This window comes from Desmodus rotundus, chromosome 11 (assembly GCF_022682495.2).
Source record: "Desmodus rotundus isolate HL8 chromosome 11, HLdesRot8A.1, whole genome shotgun sequence".
NCBI classification, from domain to species: Eukaryota; Metazoa; Chordata; class Mammalia; order Chiroptera; family Phyllostomidae; genus Desmodus; species Desmodus rotundus.
In genome coordinates this window covers 46,248,436-46,269,753 of record NC_071397.1, presented here as the reverse complement: position 1 = coordinate 46,269,753, position 21,318 = coordinate 46,248,436, and positions in this window count along the sequence as shown.

Below are 21,318 nucleotides of genomic sequence, written 5' to 3'. Positions count from 1 at the left end.
GCCAGGGCTCTTTCTAATATCTTTGACTCCATCTCCTCCTCCTCAAGCCTACTGGCCCATCTTACTGGTGGCATTACAAGGGCCTCTCAGTCATCTCTGGCATCCTCCAGAGTCACTCCTGTAGGGGGCACCCTAGAGCACTGCCCTCATCATGCCATGCCCTGCTCAAACATCATTCATAAAACGTTCAGAATAAAATGTGAACTGTTTTGCTGGGTATTCAAGGTCCTACACAATTTTGTTTCTCCCTACTTTCTTAGCTTACTTTCTAGTACTTTCCAACACACTCTTTATGCTCAAAATAGATTGGCCTATTCATGGTGACCTGGACATGCACCATGTGTTCCCACTGTGCCCTCCTCTGCCCTAATCAAGAATGCCTCTTCTCTTCCCATTCTCTCCAAATCCTTCCTATTCCTCAGGACCCACTTCCGTCCCCACCTCTCTGGGAAATCCTTGAACTTCCTGACCCACAGTGATCTCTTCCTTCTCTAAATCTGTAAAGCCTTGAATGACTGTGCCAGCCTTTTGATGCTCATCAGGCATTGCCAGGTATTACTCAATTCCTTTTCCTGGGCTTGTGCCTTACCATATCAACCAGATTAGAAAACCATTTACAGCAGATGCCACAGTCTGCACAGTGATTCATTGCAATGATTATACCCAACCTCTTGTGTATTCTGACGAAATTATGGAGCATGGTGCAAAACATAAAGGAAACCTGATAAGCCAGGATATAATTAACAGGTTTCATTGTCTGCCCCATCCATGGCCCCCTTCTAGAGAATCTGTTCTGCATTCCTCTGTCCCCCCTGACCCTCTCCTGATCCAAAGAAGCTGCTCCTTTGTGAGATAAGCATGATATGACCTGACAAGTCTCTTCCAGATAAGAATTTGCTCAAAGAAACACAGAGACTGTTGCCAGTTGGTAGTGGTTGCTGGAGCTTGGAGGCAATGATGTAGAGTCAGACTGGCAGCTATGTTGGGTGAAGTAAGCAAGATGAGTTTGCAGAGGAGACTGGCCTGGTTAAGAGGTCATTAGAGGAGGTTTTCCGAGACAGAGATCATAGAGCTCCTGGAAATGGAAAGAATGGCTTAGATCCTGGTGGCCTTCTGCTTCTCAGGTCCAGTCTCTAACAAAACAGGGCCTGCTTCTATTACCTGTCCATGAGATTTCTCTTTAACATTTCAGTAGACTGGAGCTAGCTTGGGTGGCTTTAATATTGTTTGCCTTCAAAGGAACTTTGACTGGAAATGAGGTAGCAGGGGCTGATAATAATTCTCCCCTTCCATTCTTTATACCACTCCTAGGCAGGGCTCCTACAGGGTCCTGCCCCTTCCCTTCACCTATGGCTGTCACAGCAAAGCGTGACTACTCAACTCCTAGTGTGGAAAACCAAGAATCAATTGCTCAAATGCTGTCAAAAAGTGACATTCAAGTTTGAGTGACAATGATGTCTCTGGTCCTGTCCCTATCCACTTTTCTATTTTTAATTCTGCTCCTGCTCTCTGCAATTACAATGCTTAGTGCTTAAGCAGTTGCCAGGAGTTATTTAACAAGTACCTCGCCCTTCTTTGAAGAGGATGCTTTCATTCTGAGTTTTCATCCTTGCCTCAGTGACAGACTTCAGAATGTGCCATTTCAGAAGACGTCAAGTCTCTTCTGGTGTTTTCTTTGAATGATGGGCCAAGCCCATTGATTGAGCATAGGAAGTGGAGCTCCTCAGAAAGAAGTGTCCCAAAACTCAAGTGTCTTCAGCAAGTTACTCCCCATCTATAAATGGGGCTAACATGGACAAGCTTTCTGAAAGGTGCCAGCAGATATGTCAATATAATGGATGGAAAGTACTTTGTAAATAAATTCCAAAAGCATCATTATTCTAATTTTCAGCATCCATTTACCTTCATGTGCATATGTCATGTACAAAGAAGAACTAGCCGACATTAAGAGCTGTGAAGGGATGCAGGGGCTCTTATGGGTCTTCTACTAAATGATGGTTGTCTGTCTGGTAATCATGTGGTAAAGACAACTCACGCATGTGGTCATATTTCTCCAATATTTGAATTTTTGCATTACACACAAATTATGTCTCCCATCAGAAAACCCTGTGTGTGAATTAGGGATCAATCGAGGGTGGGAAAATTGGGGAGGGAAGGAAGTAGAGAAAGAATTTAAGCAAATAAGAAAAATGTCACCCTTACCCAAAGAACTCATGGTATTTCATATGCATCTTGCTCCAGAATGGATTTCCATCCTTTAACATCCAGAACATATTGCCACTGATCTGGTCCCCCAGAAACGGACTGGGGTACAGGAAATATACTGGGGAGTACTTTGGGGAACCACATCTGTGGGAGAGTAAAGGAAGCCAGGTTGGGGGAGTGAAGTTGGATGGCATTCAGTCACAACGAAAGCCTCAACTGATCCCTCCCGCAAGCACAACCTTAAGCGAAGGTGACCCTGCAGAGCTGTCCCAAATGAAGCCAAGAGGTAGATCCTTTGTATCCCCACCTGTTGGTCATCAGGTGTAGGCTGCCCTCAGGAAAGGATAAAATGGCTCTCTTCCCCCACCATTGTGTTTTTCATGTGGCAACAAAATAAATGATTAGTAAGGAATTCTACGAAGAAAGGTGCTCTTCACAACAGCATTCTTGTTATTCCAATGGCACATTGTAAAGGCAGGACCATGTCCTAAACTCACTGATATCAGACTAATGGGACTAACAAAGAATCTGTGCTAGACACAGGAAAGCTCCAGACAGTACCCTGCACCTACACCCTGAGCCCAGAATGGCTCCTTAAACCACGAACTTGCCTCCTTTGTCACAGATATTGAATTCCAAGAGTGAGGTCTTGGCCTTAACCCAGCTGAAAGGATTATTTTTGTTCTTCAAGCTTGCAATCTCCTTTAACACATACACCTGAGAATTGACAGTATTATTTCAAAAAGGGCATATGGCTATTAAACTGAAATTAAAAGGTATCATGAGAAACAACTTGGATAATTAAAAGATCAAAAATAACATCCCGAATACTTGCAATTCCCCCCTTAAATGATAGGATGTGCTAAAACTTACCTACATACACTTTTGCAGGATGAAATCCTTCCAGATTTTCTTAAACTATTATAAATATTCATTCCTTGTAACATTTTAATGAAACATACAAAAAACATGCAGAGACCTTGATTTTTATCAAAACTACATTTTTCTTGTGAATTCTAAGGAAGGGCACTCTCTCTCACCTAATGAAATCCTAAAGTGATAGTTCTAATAGTCTCTTTGTCTCATCTTGCTGATTACCTTGGCTCAGAAATTTATCAGTTCAAGAAGATGTATTAACTTCCTAGTTAATGCAAAGATCGTATTCTGTGATTTTAGCTCACCTATAATGGACAATGTGTCCAGGTTATTATCTCCTAAGAGGATCACCATTTAAGCTTTCCCTGGATGCTCAATTCTTTTTTGTCCATTTGCTAGGATTTTTATCTTAAACCAGGAAAAAAATGTACATTGTCCTATATTAATGGTTTGACAAATTATCAACAACCATTGTTCCTTTCTCTTTTTGATGTTCTAATATTTTTTAAATGACTTTAACAAGTACTTTGGGTGTCCCTGGTCCTTTTCAATTATCACTGCCATATTGTTGATGTACCAATTGATAGACAAATAGCTATTTATTTTATGCCTGAGTATGCAACCAGTTTCTATCTGCACTCACTGGTATGGAAAAAGTCTCACCGGCATCTGAGGCTAAATAAATTACTGACTAGTGGCATGTGTTCTCGAGCTAGAGAGTCAGGCTTCAACTCCTACTTCTGCCACTTAGCTCTGGAAAAATCACAACTTCTCTGTGCCTCAGCTTCCCATGTATAAAAGGAGACTACTCCCAGGGTGACTTTTAGAACTAATTCAGGTAAAAGTAGTGCCTAACACATCATATATATATAGATAGATAGATACATATATACATACATATATATATATATATACACACACACACATATATATGCTGGTAGTATATATGTTGTATGTATAATAGTAATATATATATATTATATATGCTAATACTATTATTGCTCAACAATTTTTACCAAAAAATCCAACACAAATTTAAAATTGTTACTAATTATACATTTAAATTATGGCATTTTAAAAATAACAGCACAAAATTTGCTGTGGCTTAATCATTTTTCTTCTGTTATAAATGAGATCATGTTCTGTACCACACTCTTAGGCACCAAAAAGATGACACCCAAGCAAATTAAAATGTCCATTCACTGACTCCGTAAACACCTGAGCAAGGCCTTGAGCGGCGTGCTGGGCTCGGAGCACCATTCCTCCCGAAGGTCCATGAAAACTAGGCTTTCTTGGAAGGTGAATAATGAGCTTTCCAGAACATTTTCTTATCTCATATTTATTCTCAAGGAGTCATTGTTAGAAAATGCCTTCATATCCTGTGCATGAAGCTCCCTATCAGTTAACTGAAAGCTTAAAAGAGATTCATATTGCATATTAGAGAGTGAGAAGAGATTCCAAAGAAAGGATTTAGCAGATGCGGTGGTATTTCTCTGCAAAGTCAGTGATGTCCCTGCTAACATCTATTTCTAAGTAAATGCTCAAATTACTATATCACTTCTACATGTCTGCAAAAAAAGAGAAATGATAGAGCTCGTTTCTCACTGTGCTTGTTGTTCCTTGGCTAGCATGGTTCGCTTCACAAAATGACTTGTTTATTGGAAGGTTCACTAGTGTCATCAATAGTGTTTATTGAGTATATCACTAATTAAGTCATATATACTAACCCAATGTTTACTGTGTGATAAACATGCTACTATTCAATACACAAGAAATAAAAAATGCCAAAAAAGATATTAACCAAATTTTTAAAATTAAAAACAGAAGTCATCAGAGTATGTAGGAATTAATCATGGAAAACTTTAGAGAGGTAAATTTTAAGCCAGAAGGGTTCTGTGCCTGGACTGGTGATAGCAAAGAAGAAGGTTCTGGCATCCAGCAAGGAGCGAAGGAAGGTGGTAGAAAATCTGTGCAGTGGATCTCTCTGGGGTAACACCCCTCGCTCCCACAACCCCACCCTGCTCTTCCAAAACGAATGTGTGTATGAGGGCAAAGACAAACCAGTCAATGAACTTGATACTTTTCTGGGGTGTCTGCCACATGATTGAACAGGAACTACTGACTCTGGGGTCCTAGCCGAAGTATAAATCTTTCAAGTTTCCCTAGATGACTGGACTTGCACATTAGGAATCCCTGTGAACACCAGGTCGGGGGGGGGGGGGGTTCTCACCCATTAGAGGAAAGTTTCAGCTGCTGGAAATCATCTGTCATTGGCCACTGAGTAGTAATGGTAATTCCCTCAACACCTCTTGGCCAGGGAATGTTTTCCAACACAATACAGAAAGTATTCCAGGGCTTCCCAGTCCAGAAATCTGACTCCAGGTAGCAAGGAATGGGCTTTACAACTGTCCTCCTGTGGCCATGATATGGGGAAGAGTGCAGCCACCAGAGCAGCCACACACTAAGAGGGTTTCAGGTAGTCAAAGCATCCTGCTCCAACAGCTCACCATTAGCAAGCAAATACCAAGGACTCTCTGGCAGCGATGGGGGGAGGAGGGGAGACAAGAAGCAAATGTCTACATTAACAGGCAGACAAACCTGGGACATGGATAACAAGGTCACATCCGAGTATCCGACGGGACCAGAGAGGCTTCTAGCAATTCCTGCATAAGGAGAGATGATGGTCTGACATTAAAATCCACACTTTTGCACAATCTTAAGATAGAAAGCAGGTTTAAGCTTTATCAACAAATTCTTTGGTCTTCATAAAATTTCTACTTTAAACAATCCTTTTAAGGTGTCATTAACTATACATACCTGGACCCAGTGGTCACTACCTTAAGAGTGAAGTTTCCAGGGCCTGGAACAAAGCAAACAAAATAGGGATCTCCCCACAGCCTCCACCATTAAGGATTGTCCTACAAGAATGATCTGTGTTTTGGTGTGCCACACCACACAGGAGCACAAGGCTGGGGTTGGATCATGTCCCTACATCAGGCTGGACTGGGACAGTCCTTCAGGGACATTCTGAGCACCTGAACCTCTGACTTCCAGGGACTTCAACATTTGTTCCCTCCCTGGCAAACTGTTGAAGAGGATGCTACTTGCTGTTGTTGTTTCCTCTCAGGAGCATATCCTTCAGGCACCCTGAGAATAGAAGAGCTTGTTCCTCTTTTCTCTTTCTGGGGGTGACTTGTCCATACCATCACCCATGCTGCAGGTCCTGCTGTTTTCATGTCCTCAGCCAGGTATCTCAGCATCCCTGGGGATACCTGGAAAGACATCATCTTTTTCTGTCAAATTGCAGGACACTTGGACAAAGGCTAGGGTCATGGGAATTTCCTCCTGTACCCAGGCCTGGCTCTGTCATGCTCGGCCCTAACATGGCAGTGAAACTCTCTTTATAAGTGCTTAGTGTAGCACTGTGGCAATTAGGGGCTTGACAAATGCTTTTTCATGATGCTGAAGCTGAGGATCAGAGCCATAAAACATTACCTGGAACAAAGGAGCACACTGTAAGGGAATCTACCTTTTAAAATAGGGTATCTGGCCACCAGACCCCTCTGTGTCCAGTGTGTAGGACAATGAACAGCAGGAATGTGAGCACACGACTGGGTACGTAGAGACTGGGGCCAGTGTATCAAGCTCTTAGCACCAAAATGTCTCTACTGCACTAACAGAGGGGCAATAAGATTCTGCATTTAATAAACAAGTTAGGGAAATGCTAACTGACAGAAAGGATTAGGAACTCACAAACTGGCCTGAGCAAAACCCCATAGATTCCTAGCTTAAAAGCTCGTGTTTATTCAAAAACACTAATTAGCAAGCAAAATGCAGGTTCATGAAACAGAGCCCTTAAGAAAGTGAGGATGGAGAGGGTAGCGGGGGCGGGGGGGGGGGGGAAGTGAGACAATTTCTCTAGTGAGAATGATGAAAGAATTGCTTGCTCAAGGGCAAATTTTATGGAAAATCATGAGCCACTCAGTGCTAACAGGGAGAAACCTTCCCAAAGAGTTAATGGAGCAGTTAGAGAATTCAGGTTCAGTAAATCATGAGGACGGGGAGTATTGATCTGAACATTCTGAAGGATGAAAATATGGAGCTGAGCTGCTGACCATACTATATAACAGAACAGCTTTCCAACAGTGGCCAGGAGTTTAGTTGCTGAGTTGATGCTGGAGCTTTGCCCACCGAGCCCTCCCTCCCAAGCTGGTTCTCTTAAGAAATTCTGCCTACTCTGTCCTGGAGGTTAGGAGACTCTCCCACTCACACAACTGCACCTCTCATCTCTGTAATGATTCCCAAATGCATAACCTGCAGCCCAGCCTCTCATCTGAGTTCCAGGGGCAGTATCTCCAAGTCTCTGCAGGACATTCCTGCCGCAGCAACTTGCTATCATAGCCAATTAGACACTCATCATCCCCAAAGCCCTCACCACCATAACCACTGAGGAAACAAAACAAAGCAGGCATCAAATCACAAAACCATCCAAACTGGGTTCCCTGTCCACCCACCTTGAAAACACTTCTCCAGCTCCTCTACCCAATTTGCCAATAAGATGAGCATTTAACCTTGGCCAGTTATTCTGCCTTTCTCTGACTCCATTTTCTCATCTGGGTAATGCAAATAATAAGGGCTTGATAGGAGGATTGAACAAGGCCATGTACATAAAGCGTTCAGAATGACACCTGGAATATAGTGAGACACATGAGCTATCGTTTTCACCAGCACTGGCACTACATGAAAATATGTTTTTCATTTCTTTCCCCTATGGATTCCACCAGCTTCACACCAAGGGCTTCAGCACCTCAGCCCCACATTAAAGCCCCACACTGTTAGAGCCAGACGACTCATACAGGAAATAACGACTAGTCCTTGCTGTATGTTAAAGTCTGCTGGGAGCTTTTCAAATATACAGATCCCCAAATCCCATCCCAGACTTAAGTAAATCCGAAAATTGGGGGAATGTATACCTACAAGTCATAGTTTTTTCCCCAACAGTTTCTCTGTGTCTTCCAATACAAAGCCAGGTTTGGGAAAGCTCTGTCTAAGACAAACCTATTGAACATCGTTTTACAGATGAGGAAACTGAGGCCGAGAGAGATCCTGGATCACATCAAAGACACAGAGCTGGGAAGTGGCAGAGCCAGCCCAAGAACCCAGGCCCTGTTATCCTCAGTCTAGAGTCCCTTCCCTTCTCCACACTGGCTCCCCCTAGCCCTGTGACTGTCCTGGCTCCCTGCCTGCCCTTCTCTGCCTCCTTCATCTCCCCTCTCACTGCTTGGGTACATTAGCCTCTATTCAGCACCTACAGTGGGTCCCCAGGACAGGTACCTTGGAGAGTATGAGCCCCAGGAAAGTGTATTTTAAAGAACGTGTCTGTATAAATTATTGATTAGAAAATGGGCCCGTGTGATACATAGTGATTTACTGATGAAGATTTAGAATAAAGAGTGTTTATTTATTGTCCAATGTGAAAATTCTTGTTTTCTTTATTCTTTGTGAATGGCAGTTACCCCAAATCAACATGCCAGCACTATTTTAGAGGTTCGATGTCATGCAGTCTTGCAAAAGAAATCTCTTGTTGGTCAGTATCAGCAGGAGCATATGCTGACCAGGGTGCCTCCTGAACCAGCCCTTCCCTGGCTCCAGGACAATCCCATCCATATAAGTGCTAGAGCTCCTCTGGGTACCTGGTCAATATCTTACAGGCTGGAGAGAGAGTAGAATAGTGCCCTGAAGGGAAGAAGTGGGATCTGGCTTGGACACCCTACCCAAATAGCACTGCAGGTTCCTTCAAGGAAAGCAATTCAAATCATGGGGACGTCTAAGGCATGGGAAGACCCAAGGAAGGAGTCCCGCCCATGGTGAAGGGCAATACTGTCACATCAGCTGGTTAATAGGTGGGGAGGCTATGGAAGAGTAATTCAGAGCCACTTTTTATAGCTTTATGAAGATGTCTGGACAATTGCATTATATGTTAAATAAGTAGGAATTTGAATGCATTGAGAATTAATAGAAAACTATATGAATAATAAATCTGTGGTGGTGTATAAAATGATCAGACATTACCTCCAGGTTAGACAATGTATCCCTAGGATGGTATGAGCCAAGCGACTTTATAGTCTTTTCACTGGTGGCCTGAAGAGAACAGGTAGAAAGGAGATAATAAATAAAATCTGGGCTGGATGAAGACCATTCAATGGAACAAATTACTTATAAAGCAACGTGTCTTCCCCCATCCCTTCTCTCTCTGAGACATGCCACACAGCCCCGAGTCCCAGAGCTTAAATTACAGATGATACAATCCCTTGAACCCAGCCAGCCTCCTACATTGAGACACCCGTTAGGATACAAGCCAAGCAGGTGAGGTTGGCCATCGTGGAGCCCTGCAGGCAGAGATATGGTTGCAGTAATTGCATGGATCTGGTCTGGTGCATGGAGGGTCCAGCACGGAGAACCCCTCCCTCCTTCCCACACCCCAAGACTGCTCTGGGGCTTCCAATGAAAAATACTGTAACCCATGTCCATCTCCAGCTTCATGAGGTCATTTTCCAAAGGTTGGGTGGTTAGTTTCCCTTGTTTCCTTCTCTCCCTGCCAGTATCCATCCAATTACTTGGTTATCAAACACACATACACACAAGTGCTGGCACATTCTGGCTTGCAGTGTTTAGGTAATATGTTGGCTCAACAAGAGAAACAACAACAAAAAGAGCATTTCCTGGCAAATTAAAGGCAGACAGAACCTAGAAACACAGGTGATGGGTGAACCTATACAATGTCTGCCCCCCACCTCCACACTGCTTCTTTGATGCAATTCTTTTTCTGCCCTAAAGGAATTTCATGGTAATGAAATCTGTACTCAAAAATCAAGGCTTCCTAGCTAGAGGTATCTTGGGACTCTTTGTTCTCTGTAGTGTAGCTGTATGTGGCATGACCCTGTTTCTGAGTGTGTGTGTGAGAGTATGTGTGTGGGGACGAGGGGATGTTGCTATCAGCTATGATCCAAGTCCACTTTGAATGCTGATCCCAAGAGGTAAAATGAGATATGGATCCAATTTGGTGAGACATTGAAATCTTCTGACCTGTCTTATCTAACAGAATTCTAGTGCCTTGTTTTTCATAATAAAGATCTGGAATAATAACTGTATTTAGTGTTTGCATTCTCCCCCACCCCTGGATTTCTAGTGGAAAGTCAAAGATCCTGATTTACAAACAGAGGTTTCTTAAGTATTATTTTTAGAACAATGCTATACCAGATTTATAAGGGGGCTAGGGGGAGAAACTACAGCCACTTTTGAGCAAAGTAGCATTTCACTGCATAATAATGAAGTACTAATTGCTCTTTGTCATCACTTTTTATGCAAATTGCCCCAAAGCATTTTCCCAATATGCATTTTACATTTGAACAAAGAAAGTGGAGTCTTGACAAACAAGAATTGTGTACCCAAGCAAAAATAAAAATATCAGCTGTAAAATAAAACTGCTTAAGGTGCATTCTCTAAGGATATAAATTTTTCTACTATATCATCCCCATTATTAGATCTATTTGGCCAATAAGCTTCTTTTCAATCTAAAATAACGGTTTATGTGGCAGGCAAAAAAAGTTTATGTGCAAAACTTGCATATTTTACTCATTCTACAATTTACAATGGAAGTTTGATGTGAAAATTATATTTCCAGAAGAATTGAAATAGAATAGGTCAAAATCTAGATCATCAAAGAAATGAAATTTTGTCAAAGCATTTATCACAATTTTCACTATTATCACACAAATTTATCACACAAATTTCACTATTTTAGAGGTCTCAGTTATTCTAATGGATTGCCATTTTCACAGAGATAATTATCAGCATTATCAACAAAGAAACATATTTTGCATATCATAAATAGGTACAGAGTTTGAAACATATCTCAAGGATGTGTATGTTCAAATTCTGGTCTGGAGACTGTTAGTGGTCACTATCGTACTGACAACAGGCAATACAAGATAAAAAAGAGAAACATAATTGGTAAGTTTTCTGGGAACTTCAGAGAGACATAAAATTCAAACCTGGCCTTCCAGGTCACTATAAAGATGTATTTGTGAAGGTAAGATGATGGAATATATTTAAGACTGTTAACTTGATCTATACCATTTAAATCCTTAAACAAATGGCATGTGGGCTTCCATTTGTACTCTTTCTTGCCCCAGGCCCCAAAAATGTTAGGGGTAAGTCTACTTCTTAGAATTTCTCCCCTACTTCCAACTCACAAGCTTCGGTCAAATCTGTACATTCTAAAAATGGAAAGCAATTGTCTTTAAAGGCAGCTGACTTTGAGAGCCATCACCTACACTATTCACTAAATCCACAGTTTCCAAATTTAAAAAAAAGTTAGAGTATGTGACAAGGTGCTATTTATGAAGCAGTAGAGGATTTCTTCCCAAATGCACAGAAATGAACTGTTGCCTTATTAAATGACCATTGAAGAGTGTTATTTCCAAAGTAGGATGATTCCTGAAATATAATAATTGCACTGTAAGCCTTTTTAATTCTAGACTTCAAAGCCATTTGCAAGTCCTAAAGTAATTAGTCCACAGTCTCTTCTTCTGAGCTGGATCCATAAGATGTTACCCACTCCTTTTATAAGCACCCAACCCCAGACCCAAAACAGTATTGCTTAAAACGATTGAAAGAGTCAGGGGGCAGGTGGAATGTGGAATCCTTACTCATAGTCTCAGACTCTCTCTTTTAGACAGCCTGATTATGAAATGAAATATGGGTAAACATGAGCTTGTGTACCAAGGAAATGCACTGTGAAGGGCAAAATGAATTACTTACGCTGTGTAGTGTGTGTATAAATCATATTAAAGCATGCTGAATAGTACATTATTATGCTTCTAGTTTGAATTACAAAAGTAACTAATGTAAGCTGCAAAGTGTACTTTTAATCCATTATTCATTTCTAAAAGTAGTCAGACCACTGTTCAAGTACTATAAAAGGCTACCGGCATAAACAAACCTGCTTTTCAATTTATGAAGATGAAACAGCAAGATTTTAAGATTAATTTTAAATAAGTCAAGTTGTATTATAAGTCAAAACTTATAACAAGTATATACATTCCTCACTCAGATGGAGGAATTAGAATAAGTCATAACTCCCCCCTCAAAGAGATCATATTTCTCAAAACCTGAATCAAGTAATTATTTTTATTATGTGTGATTCTCTGATATTGTTAATTTTATCTCATTCTTAATGTTTCCATTGGGTCAAAATTTATTTTTACTTTCCTTTTTCATTGGGGTTCAACTGTATATATTCTGGTTTTCCACAGGGACTACCCCAAGTAGTTTGCATTTCTTCTATAAATGTCTCCCAAAAATACAAGCAAGGGCTGGAGTTTGCCTATCAACCCTGAGTGCCCCATCTAAGGTACCCCTCAAAGGCCTTTCTAGTCTTGGTTCAAAATCCAGAAGCCGTGGGGGAGGGAGGGGGGTATGGACGGGGTGGGGTGGAGGGATGGGGAGAAAAGGCACACAACTGTAACTGAATAACAATAAAAAAATTTTTTAAAAATCCAGAAGCCATAAAAGAAAAGATTGATAGAAATTGATAAAAACAACATAAGCACAAATACAAATGATGACCTAAGAAAACAATTGTGACCTAAATCACAAAGGGCCAAGCCCCTTAATGTTTAATTAGTCTTAGAAATTGAGGAAAGTCCAACAGCCCAATAGAAACCAAACGAAGGGCATAAAAAGAAAATTCACAGAGAAAGAAATACAAATGGTCCTTAAACATATGAAAAGATGTGCAGCCACACTCATATAAGGAGCCATTCAAATGATAGCTACATGATGATACTATTTCAAATTGGAAAAAAATCCCCAATTTTTTAATCATTTTTTATTGTTCTTCTAGTACAGTTGTCCCAATTTTCCCCTTTTTGCCCTCCTCTGCCCATCCCCCACCCAACCCTCCCACAGTCAATCCCCACTGTTTGGCAATGTCACTGTTGACTGTCTGTGAGGAAACATCACTTACATATGCCGGTGGGACCACAAATGAGAGTAAACCTCATGGATGACAGCATGGCAATCCCTATCAAAGTTACTGGCTTTGACCCAATCAATAATCCCACTTCTGGGAATTTATGCTACAGATAGAAGCATCTGCATACTTATGAAATGTTATAGATACAAGGTTATCCATTGCAGTGTTATTTGTAATAAAAATCTGACAACCACCGAAGTGCCCATAATAGATATGATGGTTAATTTTACGCGTCAACATGACTGGGACACAGGGTGCCCAGATATTCAGTCAAATATTATTTCAACTAATACAATAGGGAATTGATTAAGTAAACTACCATATACATATTAGGAATAGTACCCAGCTATAGAAAAACAAATGGGAATGATCTCTGTAAGATCTCCAGGACATATCAAGTCCAAAAAGACTTCCAGGACATATTAAGTAAATAACAGTAAAGCGCAGAACAAGAGACATTGTATGCTAACCTTTGCCTAAAAGGGAGGGGACTAAGGATATATATTTCCTTTTTTAAAATATTTTATTTGTTTATTTTTAGAGAGAGGGGAAGGGAGGGAGAAAGAGAGGGAGAGAAACATCAGTGTGTGGTTGCCTCTCTCGCAGCCCCCACTGGGGACCCGGACCGCAATCCAAGCATGTGCCCTGACTGGGAATCCATCCAGTGACCCTTTGGTTCCCAGGCTGGTGCTCAATCCACTGAGCCACACCAGCCAGGGGAAGGATATAGATTTCTAATTGTTTGTGTTTGCATTAAGAAACTTTGAAAAACAAATGCAGTAAATAAACTTATTCTCTTGGGTGTCAGAGTGAACCAGGACATATATTAATACTTATAAATGAATACTTTCATTCTTTTTCAGTTTTGAACCATATGAAATATTGCTTACTTAAAAAAACAAATTTTAATTTAAAATAAATAATACAATTTCTTTATATCACTCTAGTTTATTTATTTTATTGCACTTATTACCAACTGAAATTTTCTTGTTTAGTTATTGGTTTCCTTGTTTCCTCCTCTCCAGAATAGGGCACAGCAAACTATAGCATGTGGGCCAAACCTAACCCACCTTTTATTTTATAAATAAAGTTTTATTGGAATACAGACATGTTCATTCATGCACATATTTCTAAGGCTGCTTTTATGCTACAGTGGCAGAGTTGGGTCATTGTGATAGAGACCGTATGGCCCACACAGCCTAAAATATTATTTTCTGGCCCTTTACAGAAAAAGTTTGCTGATGCTAGTCTAGAATATGAATTCTTTCCTAATCAGGTGTAAGAACTGAAATATTATTTGGTCTCCACTGTATCCCTCATCACCCAGAACAGTGTCTATTGCATCAACAACAGACATCAACACTGCTCATCAACACTACCCCATGTTGGTTCCCAGGAAAACAAAGAAAGATGGAGATCGCTGTGCTGGAGGTTTCTTAGGGAGTGCCCCTATGACAGCCTGAGGAAGGGAAAGAAGCAGGGTTCAGCCAATGAAGAAGTCAAGCCTCAGTGCAGTCTCAGGGGAATGCCTTACCTGAGCTGGTGCGCAGTTCTGAAGATGGGATCACCCTTCAGAGCTCTCCAGATGAAGTGAGAAGGCTGGGCCTTTAAAGGCTCACTTGGACCTGCCATTGGATGGGGACTACCCTGGGAAGGGGTTGTGATCATCAGGGAAGTAGCTCTCGTCAGTCATAGGTACCCCTGATGCAGTGCCACCAGTGAGGGCTGTTTGCCTGCAGCACTCCCACACACTGGGGTGAGACATCTTTCATCGCTGGGGGAAGGGACAGGGAGTACACATGTAGCATCCATGTACTAACCGAATGAATGAACATCTGGGTAAGTGTGTTTGTATGCTTTTGCTCCGATGATAATTCCATCTCTTTTGGAAGTATCAATCAGTAAATCTTACTCTAATAATTTTCTTTGGGCTTTTCAATGTGTGTCTTGAGTTTGTGTACAATAATTGGAATTCACGGAATTTTTTGTGAGATGCAGGTAATAGCAGTAGGGGAATGGAAAGCCAAACAGGGTAGGGAGGGTAGTCAATCCACTGCCCATGGCAATACAGTATAGAAAAGAGCTGCTTAAAGTGGGCTCCAGGGAAGAGTGTCCCTCCAGGCACCATTTGTCACTGAGTTCACAACTACAGTTGTTATCAATTCTACCTCACTCTGAACTGTGGTTTCTGAGCAGAATTACCAGTAACAGAATGTTTTTACTCATCCAAAATCATTAACTTAAAGTTAAGAGCCAGTGCGTGGATGAAAAAGTTATACTGGTACCTAAATGCTACAAGAGCAGCATGGTATAACAATCCCTTCCTAACGACTACCTTAGATACTCATGGAAGGACGGTGCAGATTTGCCTTTCCTAACAACTTCTCTGCTCTGAGAGGAGCTGATCAGCAGTTAGTTTCATTCCCCCTACTCTCCCCCTCTCCACGATCTCCACACATCACCATCAACACAAGGGAAGATGAAAGAGAAATCAAATAGTCACCTAGAACCTTTTCCCCCATTTGGGAGATTGTAACCTGATAACCATACTTTTCAATCAGAAGGCAGAAATTTTCACATTTTTCTAGGAAGGGTGAAATACTTTCCATGCCAAACTTAGGTTTTTATCCTTTGAATCTAGAGATTCTATATTTCTCATTTTAAAACAACGGTTCCTATGGGAACAAAGTACCAGTTTCTCTTAGCAACTGCTGCAGCTTTTATAACATAGATAAACTTGGTTTCCACATGAAATACTTTCACTAAGAGCTTATTGTTACTGTAAAACCAAGCTTACCATAATATCACTTTAAAAAAATCTAAGCAGAATACAAAATTACATATAGAGTGTGATAAGTATATACAAAATAACATTTGTACAGAACACTAAAAGACTTCAAAGAAATAACTAAAATATCAACTCTTTTTTAAAAACATATTAATGATTATGCTATTACAGCTGTCCCATTTCCCCCCCACACTCCACTCTATCCTGCCCACCCCCTCCCTCCCACTTTCCCCCCCTATAGTTCATGTCCTTGTGTCATACTTATAAGTTCTTTGGCTTCTACATTTCCTACACTATTTTTACCCTCCCCCTGTCTATTTTCCACCTATCATTTATGCTACTTATTCTCTGTACCTTTCCCCCCCTCTCCCCCTCCCACTCCCCTATTCACAACCCTCCATGTGATCTCCATCTCTATGGTTCTGTTCCTGTTATAGTTGTTTGCCTAGTTTGCTCTTGTTTTTGTTTTAGGTGTGGTTGTTAATAACTGTGAGTTTGCTGTCATTTTTACTGTCCCTATTTTTTATCTTCTTTTTCTTAGGTAAGTCCCTTTAACATTTCATATAATAAGGGCTTGGTGATGATGAACTTCTTTAATTTGACCTTATCTGAGAAACACTTTATCTTCCCTTCCATTCTAAATGATAGCTTTGCTGGATACAGTAATCTTGAATGTAGGTCCTTGCGTTTAATCTTGGGTAATGTAATGATGATGTGCCTTGGTGTGTTCCTCCTTGGTCCAGCTTCTTTGGGACTCTCTGAGCTTCCTGGACTTCCCAGAAGTCTATTTCCTTTGCCAGATTAGGGAAGTTCTCCTTCATTATTTGTTCAAATAAGTTTTCCATTTTTTGTTCTTCCTCTTCTCCTTCTGGCACCCCTATAATTCGGATGTTGGAACTTTTCAAGATGTCCTGGAGGTTCCTAAGCCTCTCCTCATTTTTCCGAGTTCTTGTTTCTTCATTCTTTTCTGGTTGCATGTTTCTTTCTTCCTTCTGGTCCACAGCGTTGATTTGAGTCCCAGTTTCCTTCGCATCACTATTGGTTCCCTGTACATTTTCCTTTGTTTCTCTTAGCATAGGCTTCATTTTTTCATCTGTTTTTCGAACAGATTCAACCAATTCTGTGAGCGTCTTGATAACCAGTGTTTTAAACTGTGCATCCACTGCGCTGTGATGTTGTATGTGGGGGTGGAGCCGAGAGGGAGCAATGGCGCCCGCTTCACTCTCCTCGGAATTTCAATCTTTCACTCCGCTACCCACAATCAAACTGGGCCCCTCTGGTGCTGGTTCCCGAGTGGGTGGGCTTGTGCACACTCTAGGCCCCTGTGGGTCTCTCCAACGACCTCTCCTGTGAGGCTGGGAGTCTCTCCTGCTGCTGCCCCAACCCCCATGGGCATTTTCAATCAGAGGTTTGAGGCTTTATTTCCCCAAGCTCAAGCCCTGGGTTGCGTGGTCTGCTTCGCTCCCGCCGTTCGTTCGTCTAGTTTATCTATGTGCGAATGTGGGGCCTCGGGGTGCTACCCACTGCTCTCCCTGCCCCGCTCTCTGCCACTCTGAGTCCGGCCCTCTGGGTTTATCTGTGCATGAATGTAGGGCCGCAGGGTCTGCCAGTGCCCAGACTGCCCGCGCCGTTTGTCCCACACTCCGCCAGTCTCGGTCCCGCCACAGCCACGCGAGTCCTCTCCACCCTGGTGCCCGTCTCTGTCCCTCCTACTGGTCTGGATGAATGTTTATTTTTTATTTACTTGGTGTCGGACCCCTTGCCGTTCGATTCTCCGTCAGTTCTGGTTGTGCGAGGAGGCGCAGTGCGTCCACCTACGCCGCCATCTTGGTTCTCAAATATCAACTCTTTATTCTTTATGTCCCTACATTCTAAATTTTTGTTTTGTGCACAAAATAAATATAGTGCAAAAAAGATAATCTAAACACAATATAATTTTACTTTAAATTAGAGATGGAGGATGAAGTATTATAAACTCTAAATGTGGAGCCAGAGCATTCATTTCCTGCTCCGGCTTCACAACTACATCACTGGATAGTAGGGCACAAATCACTTAACCAGTGGCCTGCGGCTCTTCCCCTGAACAGTGATTTCTATGTTTTTTTTCAATTCTAAAATTCAATGATTCTATAATTTTACTTTCCCACAATAACTGTGTGGGGTTGTCTCAATATTGGAATAGTTTACAGATTTTGGAGAGCATGAAGATCACCAGAGGAGTAAGAGATAATAAAGTGCTGGTGAGGATGTAGAGAAAAGGGGACACTTGTACTCTGCTGGTGGGAATGAAAACTGGTGCAGCCACTGTGGGAAACAGCGTGAAGCTTCCTCAAAAAATTAAAAATAGTACTACCATATGATCCAGCAATTCTACTTCTGAATATTTATCCAAAAGAAATATAATCATTATCTGGAAGAGATCTTTGTACCCCCATGTTCATTGTTGAATTATTTACAACAGCCAAGACATGAAAATAGCTAAAGTGTCCATCAACAGATGAATGTATATACATATGCCATATGTGTATATATATATACACATATGTATAATGGAATATGCATATTCCATTATACATACATTGTGTGTATATATATGTATAATGGAATATTATTCAGTCATAAAAATAAGGAAATCCTGTCATTTGCAACAGCATGGATAGACCTTTAACATAAGGGCGTTCTGTCAAGTGAAATAAGTTACATGGAGACAGATAAGCACTGTATAATATCACTTACATATGGAATCTAAGAAAACCTAACTCATAGAAACAGAATAGATAGGTGGTTGCCAGAGGCAAGGGATGGGGGATGGGAGAAGTAAGTGAAGGGGGTCAAAGGGTATAAACTTCCAGCTGTAAATAAAAAGTCCTGCGGATGTAATGTACAGAATAATGACTACATACAACTGTTTTGTATATTTTAGAGTTGCTAACAGAGTAGATTTTACAAGTTCTCATCACATGAAAAACTGTAACTATGTGAGGTGATCATGTTAACTAAACTTATTGTAGTGCATCATTTCACAATATTACCTATATTAAAGCATTATGCTGTACACCTTAAACTAATATAATGTTATCTTAATAAAACTTAAAAAATAAAAATCAAATTTAAATTAAAAAGTAAATCACCAGGTAGCTTCTTTTTTATTTTTATTTTTTATTGACTTGAGAGAGAGAGAGAAACATCAATTTGTTGTTCCACTCATCCATGCATTCAGTGGTTGGTTCTTGTATGTGCCCTGACAGGGGATTGAACCTGCGAATTTGGCGTATTGGGATGATGCTCTAACCAATGGAGCTACCTGGCTAGGGACACGGGAGCTTTTTAAAAACAGATGTCTGGTCTGCCACCTCTTAGATTCTCCATCAGTTAGGCAGGGCTCAGGATCTGCATTTTTATTATGGCTTTCAGGAAATTCTAATGTAGACCACATTTGGGAGCCACTATAATGATGCATTCTTTGTACAAGTTTTGAAAATTTAAAAATTGCCTAATAAAAGAAACTATTTGGTACAAGACAATTAATTTCCTTTGAGACCAGCCAACACTAAGCATTACAATGACAACTTGGAGCAGTTTTTGTCCTAAAATATGTAACTCAGACTCTTCTATTCACCCTAACCACCTTGTTATATTAATCTTCAATCTTGGCTCCATCAATACTTTTTCACATCTTGAAGCATCACTTTGTGCCATCTGTAACACGCGATGTGACTTATCACTGGAACATGCCAGACTCCCTTCATGTGTGGGACCCGGCACGTGGAGAGCAAATACGCTCTTCCATTGACAAGGAGGCCTGCCTCGCATTCCCTAACAGAAGTGATGTTTGCTTTGCAAATATGTAACAGTGATCTGCTACTGGTGATGTGAAAGCTAACAATAAAGGATGGAGAAAAAATAAACCAGCTTGTGTATTATGTTTGCTAATCCATATTCAGAATATGTTTACAAATCAGAGCATAAAACCAGCAAGCTTTTTCTAGGAACTTTCTTCTCTCTCATGTGAAACTAGGACCCCCTGGTGAGCAAAAAGGAAAGGTCCTCATAGAGAAATTGCTTACTGAAGATAAGCAAATTTTTTAAGTTTGTGACAGAAACGTCTTTACTAGATGTTTATTGTTAAAAGGTAGTTTTTAATATTAATAACCAAGAGGAAGCACTTTCAGGATTGTACGGTGCTGAGTTTTGATGTAGGGTTGCAGTGGGAAAGGCATTCATATCCTGATGTTTATACTGCTCTGTAGAGCTTCTCTTTAAAGGCATCATGGGTTTAAGAAAACACAAGGTATGAAAATCAAAATGCATAAAAAAGTGGGGCATAATGAAATATATTTCAAATGCATTATTACATTCACAAAAATTATTTACATATGCTTTGAAATAGGAATATCCCCTTCAGTATTAAAATGTCAGTAATTTGCCTGGTAATATTCTATTTGTTGATCTGGGTGCTGGTTATATACATGGTTCACTTTGTGAAAATTTGTTGAGGAGTAAATGTATGACATGCGCCTTTATATTATGTTACGATATAGTAAAAAAATTTTGCCTAAAATTTGTTATACTTATAATCCATTGTGTATACAACTTTTCATGGACATAAGTCTTCTATACCTTTTGTAGATGGCATGTTAGAAAACTCAAGGAGGGAGACAAAAAGGAAAAAGATAGAATGAGTTTCTAAGTGCAAATGAGGGATGAAGGAAGACCCAAGTCAAGGTGAAGTGAAACCCAATGTCAACATGATGGCATGGCCATCTAATACGGCCATTCTAAGGGTAACGTCAAATGTCATAGCTGATCATTTTTATTAGTCACCCTTTTTAAAGAAGACTGACAGATAAAGATACAGATTTGGGCCATGAAGATAAAAGTAAAAGCAATGTGATCTCTCTTACTACACAACTGGAACTCCATTTCCAAGAAAAATAGTATGAAATCATAGAAGCCAGGATTTAAATGCTGAACTGGCCACTTACAAGCTTCTATGATGTTGGATATATTTAACCTCTCTGAGTGTTGGTTTATTCATCGTAAAAGAGAGGTAATAAAACCTATGTTGTGAGATTGTTGTGAAAATCAAATGAATAATATATGAGAAGTACTGGTCCAGTGTCTACCTCAGATAATGGTAATGATTATTTTTCCTGCCCCAAGATGTAAACATTTTGAAAAAAATAAGTGTGCTTTCATTTGGAATTACTTAAATCTGTTTAGAGATAAAATTAAATGTTTTGGTCAAAAACTATTTTATTTTTCCATGGTAGGACTGAAAACATTTTTAGGACCAATGTAATTCCTATATGCAAAAAGAGTGTGATTGGGCAGTTTTTCCTTTTAGTTTTTGAGAGTGATGTGAAACATGCAGTCACCTTAGTAGGCAGTACCTGTTGGCACTTAAGCT